This window comes from Betta splendens, chromosome 5 (genome assembly GCF_900634795.4).
Source record: "Betta splendens chromosome 5, fBetSpl5.4, whole genome shotgun sequence".
NCBI classification, from domain to species: Eukaryota; Metazoa; Chordata; class Actinopteri; order Anabantiformes; family Osphronemidae; genus Betta; species Betta splendens.
Genome location: NC_040885.2, coordinates 2,643,867 through 2,655,101, shown reverse-complemented (window position 1 = coordinate 2,655,101; position 11,235 = coordinate 2,643,867). Strand labels below are relative to the sequence as shown.

The 11,235-nt window shown below is 50.4% G+C and overlaps 1 long non-coding RNA gene across 1 annotated transcript; it reads left to right on the top strand.

The window, feature by feature from the left end:
- Positions 1–2,157: 2,157 nt before the first annotated feature.
- LOC114855687 (uncharacterized) lies at positions 2,158–10,835 on the top strand. The gene is made up of 3 exons (XR_008694858.1): positions 2,158–2,656; positions 5,728–5,917; positions 10,134–10,835. It is a non-coding gene; the product is annotated as an uncharacterized LOC114855687 (long non-coding RNA).
- Positions 10,836–11,235: the final 400 nt, after the last annotated feature.

The window sequence follows — 11,235 nt, the reverse complement described above, 5'->3', positions numbered from 1 at the left end:
CCCGTTTATATTCACCGCGCGCTTTCACTCTTTCTATCAAGCCGATCTCAGCAGATGATATAGAATTTGGGGGGGGGGGGGGGGGGGGGGGGGGTTACTCAGGAAAACGTAACTTTTGCGAAGTGAAATTTCGGATGAATGTGAGAACTTTGATCACAGATCTCACTACTGTGATTAGTCAGCGTTTCCAGGAAGATGGGAAATAACACATCTGGGATTTCTCGTTGTTCGCCGATCGTTAAAACGGCAGCAAAGTTGAACAACAACAACAACAACAACTCAGGCAATTGACTCACTATTTCCAGTGGATCAGTCTGAGTGTGGAATATTATACATCATCGTGGATATGCACACTTGAAAACGCGTATGCAGCGGCGGAGCCATTCAGAATGAGCTGCCAGTGTTTCCTCTTCGAAACAGGCTCTGGTCATCTGCTTCTTCCGTAAAGAGGCGAGGGGTGAATGAAGCTGCTCGAATGTGTTTTTTTTTAATTAAGCTTGATACCCTAAAAGAAAGATTTCACATAAAATGTTCATAAGATTCACACCGTGAACGTCTATCAGTCAAGGGGACGTCGAGATCTTGGCCACGCGCCGCTGTGTATAACTGTGGCTCGGCGGTAATGACAGCTTATTTCTAAAATGTCTATTTATGTCCGTACGTCTGAATAAAGAGTCCTGAGCTGTACATGCTTTATTGGTAATAAAGATGTCTCAGTCAGACTCCGTTTCACACTACAACCCACTGGAGCTCAGGCGCGAGCTGTGGGATCTCTGCGCGCTCTACGGGGGAAGCTCCAGCCGCAGCCCTGATTAGTCAGCGCCGCTCAGCCACGAGCTCCATCCCGCCGACGGGATCAACGCAGGTCTGTAAGCAACCCGTCGCCGGGCCTCGTGCGCCGGGTCTGCTCCGACGGGACCGAACCGGAGTCAAGTCAGATGGATTTTAACAGTGCCCCCTCATCTGTCTGCTGAGATCAAATCTCCCAGTAAAAGCCCAATGATAAAGGATTTATTGAGCAGCAGCCTCAGTGCTCATAAAGTGGAACAGTAAATCTCTGTTGAAGAACTCTTTTTTCTCCTCTCTGACTGTGGGAGAACTTTTTTTCCATTCTTTCCGCTGCGTGTTTTCTTCCCAGCCTGCGCCAGGAGCCGAAGAGGAGAAACCTCCGCTTACGCGCAGCCCTTTGCACCTTGGAGTGTTTGACATTAAGCCCCTCTTTTTGTGAAGGGGATCACAATTGCCGGAGATATCGCCCCCTTTGTTATCATCCGCCGCTCGTCAAGATGATACAAGATAATGAGGATCTTTCTGTAACCTGAGCGCAGGAGGGAGGAAGGGAAGTGAGCGTGCGCGCGCATGTCGAATATGTGTGTGCGCGCGCGCTGCAGAGGTATAACGAGCACGCTTAAGGATGGAGTGAAGGTAAATTATTGATAACCTCTGCCGCCTCGTGGACCTTAAGAGGCTTATAAAACAGCTTCACCCGCAGGTCAGACACTCAGCCACTGATACGCGTCGCGGCGCGGCGCCCCCGGGGCCCGCTCGCCTTCCGACACGGCGTAGACGCCGCGCTCGCATCCATTAAACACGACCGCCGCGGGGCTTGTTTGGTTCTGGAGCCAGCGGGCAGCCATGAATCAGCGTTGGTTTTCAGGCCTCGAGACTGAACACGGAATCAGGGAGATTACGCCAACGTCGGCGCAAATAAATCCTTAAGCTGCGCCGCCGCTCGTGTTGTTGCGGCTTGTGGTTGTTGAACGCGGTCTCCTCTCCTTTAACGGGGCCGCATTACTCCATCATTTAGGCTAATTGCCTCCGAACAAATGGTTTCTTGCTGCCTGTCAGCGTTCAGTGTATAATCATTTTTGACCTACTCGCCGAACTCCGTCTTTTAAGTATATGCACTGTATAATATTTGCCCTACTTAATAATTAATTGCACCAAATTGCGTGGGATGCCCCATCCATTTAATCAGTGCGGTTGCACGGCCCAGTGGAGTCAGATAAGGATCAGAGCTGGTGGAAGTGGACGTGCAGCGCAGTGACGAGAACGCGGAGACGTGAGACGTAGGACGGAAGCTTGAAGCGGAGCGGCGGCTAATTCACACGGAAGGGAGCCCGCTGAGGCGGCGTGGGCGTCCTGATCACGGTGACACCCGATGGCATCTTCCACCGTATTTCTCAACCAGACATCAGAAATCACAAACAGACGAACAGTCTAGATTCATGATCCTCTCCGATCGTAGATAAAACCACAGACGTTTGACGGAATCAGACTCACTGACCGTGGTCATGTTTTTATTAGTCAGGAGTGCGTCATAGTTAGCTTTAATTAGTTTAGTATTAGCAGTTGCTACCGACATTCTGTAGCTGTAACGTCGGAAATCCCGTCTGAAAGCGAAGGCAGATCAACAGACCCTTCTTGTTCGTCAGTTCTGAGAATCGCGATCCACGCTTTACTCTCTTGGTCCCAGGTTTGCTCCAGTGACAGCCCCACGGGATCTACTCCACCCAGGGAGTCGCCCATCACTGCAAATCAAGCGCGAGGCTGACAGCTTGGCTCTGCTCCAAAAGCGTGTTTCCAGTTGGGAGCGATCCAAAGAAAACCCGGAGAGCTCCGCCAAGTTCCTAACGAGCGATCCAGGCAACTGGAGGTAAGCGACGTGAACCCGGGCCTCCAGGCGAGACCTGCGCGCCCAGGATTCACATGTCACTTAGGACTAAAACAAAAACCAAACATCAGTTCACCAGTTTACGGTAGAGTTTGGATGACAAAAAGCTGCGAGCGCCACTCTCGACACTTGCGCTGACTGGGGAGCTCGCGCTGCCGGCGCACTTTCGCGCCACGCCTCTGTCGCCCGCGCTTCGACGGCTGTGGAATTAAAACGCCTCCAACACCTACACACCTGCTAATTTGTTTCTTCTTATCAACAAAGCGCCACCGCGGCGGCGCTCGCGCTGTTTGAGCAATAATTAAGGCGTCGTATTAACCTCGCGCGCGCACGTTCGGTGACCTCCTTCATTGTGCGACAGGATCGTCGGCAGATTATAGCGACATCGCACGCTGCGTCTGTTTAAGGGAGCAGCGTGTTCCGCGCCGACACGCGGGGGGGGGGCGTTATCCCCCCGCAGATCACATAATCGTCTGTTTTGGCAGCGGTTTACAGAGATTTCACCTGTCAGCGCCTGCGAAGTTGCGCACAACACCTTGATGTTTATCTGCGCGCGTTTGGAGGTCGAGCCTCGCGGAGGCAACGAGGAACCCGGCAGCTGCTGCAGCTGCAGTGCCGCTAACAGCGGCTGATAATGAAGACGAGGAGGGGGAGGGGGAGGAGGGGGATTGGAAATCTGAGGGGAGGCAAAATAAAGGTGCTTCTGCTGTGACATTTAATTCACAAGCGAGTGGCTGTTATGCAGCCGTGTGATTGAACGGGACTGGCTGCTGCCTGATTATTCTCCGAGGCTTATGTGCAGTGGCGAAAGCCCCGTTATTCTGCAGCGGGGAGCATAATGAGATGTTGGGAGATGATAGAGCTCGGTGTGCACGAGGCCGTCGTCTTATTTCAGGCTCCGGCGAGGACGCTCGTCTGGATTCATGAGCGGGGGCGGACGGGACGCTGCGGTCCTGCTGAAGATGTCGGTACCTATACGAGGGCTGCGCGCGCTCGGCGCCAGGCGACGGAGCCCCGCTGCCAAGCTGGCACGGCCCCGCGCCCGCATATTGAGCGGCTCCTCCCGCGGCGCCCGCCGAGCACCGCGGGTCCCCTTGGAGCCCGTGAATCAGCGGCGCTTGCCGCTTCGGCTCGCCAGCGTTCGGATGACACGTCTCGCGATGCGCCGCGAGGAGAATTAGGAGGGCAAAGCGCGCGTGTCTGCGACGTGAGCCGCGGTTACTCTCGCGGTTAGACGCCCCCCACCCCACCCCCCTCATCTTCAGACAGACTGATGCTTTCACACTCCGCCTGAGAAGCAGGAGCCTAGAAGCAGAATAAGAAAAAGCGCTCCTCGGTCCGTATCACCTCGCTGCACCTCACCACTCCGACACAGAATGGAGTGAAGTGGGTGTCTGTTGGCTTAAAGATAGAAATTGCCTCTGCTCTTCTCATATATTTCATCAGCATTGGAACCCAGCTCCATTCCTGGGAATTAATGGCTAGGATTTCTATGAATGTGAAAGCAGGCTGCTGTGTTACACCTCTCCTGCCTCCGTGGAAGCAGCTACAGGCCACCGACTCTTAACTCAAGTCCTACTGTGGGTTTAGTGCCTAAATAATGCTTCCTGCTCTATTTATTTATAGATTTACTGAAGTTTGTGGCTTTTAGTTTTCCAGAAAGTCTGAGTTGTTCTCATCAACTACACAAAAGACTTCCTCTGGTCAGTTTCTACCAACATTTGGATCCGGTTTCTGTTGCTGTTCAACTTATCAGATGTAAAGTCAAAGATCACATTCTTGCTGGCCAACGTACAGGGAAGGTTTCTAAGCCTCCCTCATAAATTCTACCTCATTAGCACTTTAATTAACAGATCTCAGCTCTTTTCATCTGGACATAAATCTAACAAATTGGGAAAGTTTTGCTCACTTAACTTGTTGTTTTTATGGTATTGATATGCAGATATGCATTAATTAATACGCTTTAATGATGCCAGAAGTCCCTTTTTCTCACATTTGATAGAGGCATAGGTTTATTTTCAGCGTTGGGCCAGTTATAGCCAACAACATCCTGCTGAAATCAAAGACCTTACACTGATACAAAATATTGAAATGACTTTATTTTATGTTATTTACGTGTCCAGTACCTACGAACCCTGTCTCACAATACGTTTTACCATCTCGCAGTGGAATCTCCTTCTTGTCTGAGCAGGAATTCAAATGTACCCTTAGGGATGATCCATATGTGCATTACTGTAGTGGGTACAGGGGTCAGGTCAAAAGGTCAAATCGCTCCAAGGCCTGCTGGGAGGTACAGTCCCTGCAGCAGGTCTGGAGCTGCTCGGGGGTCTCCGTCCCCCCGGCTGAGCTGGGGTACCTTCAAAGGCAGTGGCCTCGGGGATCTCCTCACCAGGCGCCAGAGGTGCCTTTAAATATGAAAGAGTGTCAGAGACGTGCTCTCCTTCAGCCGCTTTGTGTGAAGGAGAGCAATATTTCAACTTGGAAATATTCAGCAGGTTGAAAGGATTAAAGTGGTCCAGGGGTAAATCAAGAACTTGGTTTCCACATCATCCTTTAACATCACTGCGCCTATTGGCAGCATTAGCCAGGGTGCCTGCTTCCCTTTCACTCAGTGGGTTACGTCACAGCCACGACCTCAGTGGTTGATCTACTGACCTCAATTCGAGTCAGACCACGAAAGCATGATTTCACCGCAGAGAGGAAGAAGGCACAGAACCGTTCTATGGTCCCTCCCAGTTAAAATATCAGCTGTGGACTGTACTTTACCAATGAAGAAATTGAAATTTGTGTGTGTGTGTGTGTGTGTGTGTGTGTGTGTGTGTGTGTGTGTGTGTGTGTGTGTGTGTGTGTGTGTGCGTCTGTCTGTCTTCTGGTGCTTCTTCTTATTATTAAAGACACAAACGTATGCATTCCAGGACAGAGTACCTGGCAGATGGAGCCTTTTCCTGGAATGGGACTTTGTTGGCAGCTCTGTGGCTGCGAGGCGTCCAAGGAGGAAGCAGACAAACGCACCAACAGCCCGCTCGTCCTAACGCGGCGTATTTGTTTCGCAGCCAACCAGTGAGGAGCCAGCCTCTTCCTCGCCGGCGCAGCAGGAGAGCTGGAGGCGCACTCGCTCGGGCCTCGTCTGCAGCCGGAGCCAAGTCGTCCGTTCATTACCGGCAACAAGCGGCGTGAACGGCATCAGCAGCAGAAGAAGAAGCCTCTCATTGATGGAAGTCTCTGGCAGCATATTTCAAGCTGGTAATTAACAGCAACAGTTTAATAAAGCTGCAGGACTCCCACTGTGTCAAATATGTATAGAGCTCAGAGTTGGTGGGAGGTGAGAGATGTGTGCTCGCAGACTCAATCATAGGTTTGTCAAGTTGTCCGATCATATGAATGCAGTGTTAGTGAGCACAATCTACAGATATCAGATTAAACCCCCATGAATGCAACTGGCTTCTCTGCTGTTTCACCTGACGTGCAGCTGTTTTCTCATGATGGTGGAGATGATACTGATCAAGCACGGCCGCAGATGAAGAATTCTTAAATGAAAACCCTGTGGAGATCTATGAAGAACAGTGAAGCGTTCATGAAGTTTAAAAAAATGACCCATTGGAGGAGCCTTTTGCATTTTACGGTTCAGCTGCGCCATCTTGTGGCCGGAGCTGATATGACGTCACCTGACGTGCAGCCCTGACGCGTTTATGATCCCAGCGTAAATCAGGGGAAGGCTGGCTGCGCTCTGAGCACCGGAACCTGCTGTGACAGCGGCCCTGCTCCCAGTCAATTAGGCCGCTGATTGAGCTGTCAGGGGTGGAGGGGACTCATGATATGATGTGATCAATGGTGACACCCAGTGGTAATGTGTCGCTCCTGGTGCTCGCTGCTCCACCCAGCTCCATTTGGCCCCCGCATCATCCTCTGCATAATCTGATATGACACGCTCCCCAGGCCTCCACTTACAGAGCAATCACCGGCCAAGTCGCACCCCGACCTGGAGCCGGGTCCAAGCGGGCCGGCCGTCGGTGGGCCCCTCCCTGCTCATTTCAGCAAACGCATTAGTCACAAACCAGCGCTGAGACCCGGCAGATGTCTAATTGGCCCGTTAGTTATCACTGATGAGCCGGTGGACAGCTCTCTGGCTCTCACCCGGACCGTCTGTCAGATGGCACGCGACGCCGTCGGCGCCGTTTTTAAAGGCTCAACGTCACTGATTGGATCCACATGTCAAACACTGTGATTCCTACAGCAGTTCCACTGCCGTTGTAACGATGCCGTTGCTCGAGTCCGTCGCAGAGTGACGCATCGAACTCGCGGGGATCTCGTCTTGCTTTTTCGGCACCAGCCGACCCAACGGGCCGACGCTGGCTCCAGCAGCGCAGGCTTCTGTCTGCGGGAGGCTCTCGCGGCTCCTGTCACTCTGTCCTTCCACGTCTCGCCGACAGGAAGTGCCATTTCACTCTCTGTCCGTCTCCTGCAGCTCGTCACATAGGACAAAGTCACAAAATGGTTCGTTTCATATTAGAGATACTGATCAGTGGACCAGTGGAAACATCCATCCATCCATCCGGCAGGTGGATGGTCTGGGGTCTGTGGCCTCAGTGATGCTCATGAGTCACCCCCCACGCACCTCAGCTGCCATTTAGGTTGAGGGTCCCCAGATAATGATTTACTGAAGGAGCAGGGACAAAACCAGGTGTAGTTCTACCCACTGACAAAAAACATTCCTCCTGGGAAAGAAAAGTATCAGGAATGGGCCTTAAACTGACCCCTGACCTTTTCTGTAGCATATTAAAAGTTCATTTTAGTAATGTATTACTATTTACTTTAGGTACACTGGTACAAACATGTTAAAGATAACGTTGTGGTCACTGATAACACAACAGCTTCATATCTGAAACATTCTGAACTTTCACTGCAGCGCTTTAAAGCCAGGTGTGAGACAGCGTGACCTGTCCTCACACGTGGGCCCGGCTTCCGAGGGGGATCTCCATCTTGGGGTATTTATAGCAGAGGCGTCTGAATAATTGATTTGGGAGCTGGAGGGCGCTTGTTGCGTCACATGGAAGCGCTAAGATAAGCCTGAGAGCGGCGCTGGATGGAGTCACCGGAGCAGAAGCCTCCGACAGAGACGGAGCGGCGGCGCCCAGCTGACGGCTATTTGTAGCCCGCGCTTTGCTCCTCTCAGGCCTCGTTATTCTTCCTTGTATCCCCACGACGGCCCAAAAACAAATCACCGCTCAGGTTCGCCGTGAGCCCACTCCCGGTTTCTTATTATGACTCGCTACGAACAGGATCCCCTTCATCTTTAATGAAGGCGAGCGCCGCTGCTGTAATTGGTGAATGCAGACGCGTATGTCGTTCGCAGGGAGAGCCCGAAAAGTCACAAAAATGTCACATGAATATTCAGGCGGCGTGGAGCTGCCGGAGACGGACAACAACAGCTGCGCCCTCACATCTTCATCTTCATCCTTCCTCATCATCCTAATTATGGGAATATGTTAATTGGGCATCTGTTGCCGGGAGTCAAACTGAAAGATCTGGCTCCCTCCCACTCTCTGCATGTGTCTGACTCTGACTGGCTCAGCGGCGGCGTCTGCTGCCCCCAGCATTAAAATGCGCGCACACACACACATGCACACACACACAGGCACGCACACACACAGGCACGCACACAAACAGGCACGCACACACACACACACGCACGCACGCACACACGCACACACGCACGCACATGCCTCCTGCATGTTAACTCTCGCCAAGATGGACGAACGCAGCCTATGGGTTTGGTGACAGCCTTTGTCTCTCGTAAACAGTTGACATGTCAGCAGGAAGTGTGAGGCAAACTGTTAAATCAAGTCAATTAAGGAGACATGAAATCTTACAGTAACACGCGGTCGCTTGGTGCTTTGCTCTGGCTGCTTCATCAGCGCTGGAACTGCCCGCGTGGCCGACAGCCAGCGCCTCTGGTGACGGTGAGCGTTGCAGAGGTTGCTGAGGATCAGCCACAGCTGGACGTTCACTGTGTAAGAGGCTCCTGATCTCCTGTCAGCAAGCACACAGTGACGGGCTGCAAGTGCAGGGAGGCGAATGAGGAATCATCAGGTGACTTTGTTGTGACTTTGTCTTTGTCTGAACTGAACTGACAGCCACAGCGCAAACAGCTCATCTTTAAAATGTTAACTAAATAAATTGCTTATTCAGTGTTTTGGCCAAACCTTTGCTTCCATCCATCTTCTACCGCTTGTTTCCATGCGGGGTCGCGGACAAAGACAGACAACCATTCACACACACACCTACAATTTAGAGTGGCCAATGAACCTAACGCATGTTTTTGGACGGTGGGAAGAAGCCAGAGAACCCTAAGAGATCTCGCTGGGAGGCGACAGTGGGAAATAAACAAACTAGAATAGATAAGTATTCAATGTATATACAGAAATAAAACTCGCTTACAATGTAAGGGTTTTAAAATAAAATGTGTGTGTTTGTCTGTGTGAAAGCGATCACATTCTGCATCCTTGGATCCACTGTGTTACAGTATGAGTGGAGGTGTCTGGTCATTAAGACTCTTCATCCTGAGACTCCTGAGGATGGGACAAACGCAGGAAGCTCACACTGAGTCTGTGCTGACATCACAGGCCCAGTGCTGCTTTCCGCTCATGTTAGCTACACATGCTATTGTTAGCTATTAGGAGCATGTGCGGTTTTCTGTTGACTCTCAGCTCTGATTATGTGGCCTATCAGAGCTGTGGCTCAGTGGGTTGAGTGTTGATCCCACCAGGTGTGACCAAGTCACTTTACACTAGGACCCCCACATGTTGTGGGTGTGTATGGGTTAAATGCAGAGAAATAATTTCCCCAAGGGCATCAATAAAGTCTGATTTATCATAGTGTTAAACAAGCACAAACATGTGGGTCAGAGCTTTTACTAGGGGTCTCCCACATTTGTATTATTCATAAGTGTTTCAAGTGTTTTTGTTGTTCTTTGGCAGCAGAGACACCTCTGTTCTGGACAGGGGTCACCGGTGGCTAGATTCCTTCATTACTTGTAGGTTGACAGCTGGTGCTGTCTGAGCTATTTCATCCTCCGCTCAATCAGGCAAACACACGCTAACAGGAGGCAGAGGACATTTAAAGTGATTCACAGCTCTTGATCATTGTCCGTGCAGAGCTAGGTTCAAGGTACAGGATGGTCTATAGTTGGTATTAGATCAGTAACACTAGCAAAAACATTTAACACCAAAGATGTAGACACGTCATAAAACATTGTCTGATCTCTGAGGTAAGTGACACAAAGTCTTTGTGAAGATGATATAATCATAATCATTGGAGATAGAAACTACTAAAAGCTCTATTTAGAAGCAATGGTGCTAGACCGTAAGCTAAAAATGATATTCAGCATATTCCATATATGTCATATCTTTAAATCCAACAGCTTTCTTTAAGGACTCACTTGGTGACATATGTTTTTCAGACATCATTCAGCGTTTGACTGTATCTGACAAACGGAGCTGCTCGCTGGGCAGTTGGACGTGTGTTATACCCAGAGGATGCGGGAGCTCCGTACGTTTTCACAGTCACTTCACAGTCCAGGCAGCAGCACAACGACGGACAGAGAAGATCTCTCCTCCTCAGGAGGAGGACGGAGACACGCGAACGATAAAGGTCATCAGAAAAACACTCCCTACAAATATTAGGCGGAATAAATGCACAGATTAATTGGCAAATTAAATGACCTAACGCACAATTTATGTTCTACCATCTACCATCACAGTGTTGCATCACATCCTAGAAGTTTCTTTTATAAGTGTCTATGAATAAATCACTAAATAACATAATATCCAGTGTAGTCAGTGAAGATGATGCCATTCCTATAGAAGCAGCTGTTGCTGTAACAGCAGAATTAATAATAGATGCAGACGATGCAGCGTAACCACGGGGTCACATGTGATGCGTGGACGCGCTGCATCCAGCTGCTCCCTCCTTAAAACAGCCACGGAGCTGCATGAAGCAGTGATGAGCGTCTGGGTGTCACACACCTACATGACTGCACCACAGCGCACGTTATTGACACCAGCAGCTCCACAGTGGAGCCTATAGCGCTGCTCTCAGAGTCACTGTTCAGCATCGCTTTGATGCACATCAAAAAAAAAAAAAAAAACGGGACTTCCCTTTTCTATATTAGGCGAGAAATTGAAAACCTATAGCTGCCAGCAGCAATCGGCTCAGTGAAAAGCCTTAAAGTCAGCATATGCAAAGGGCAAACGGGGGTTTTTGGAGCAGCGCTGCAGACAGTTTCCTTATGAATTAGAAAGAAAGCAGTTTCTCTGTGTAGCCCGCTGTTTACATCATTCATCTTCTGGAGCTTATGAAGAAGTCTCTTTCTTCTCCTGCCTTTCAGTGAAAGCCTGTATTTGTTCCCCTGCTGTGCGCCACGTCCCCCAGAGCTCTCAGCTGTGCGCTCTATTTTTAGAGGAGCGCTTTTACTGAACAAGTGCCAGAGTCGTCGTCTGTTGACTAGACACGTCGCGTTTGCACGCGTCTAATGTGTCGGAGTCACCAGGTTCTCACGTACA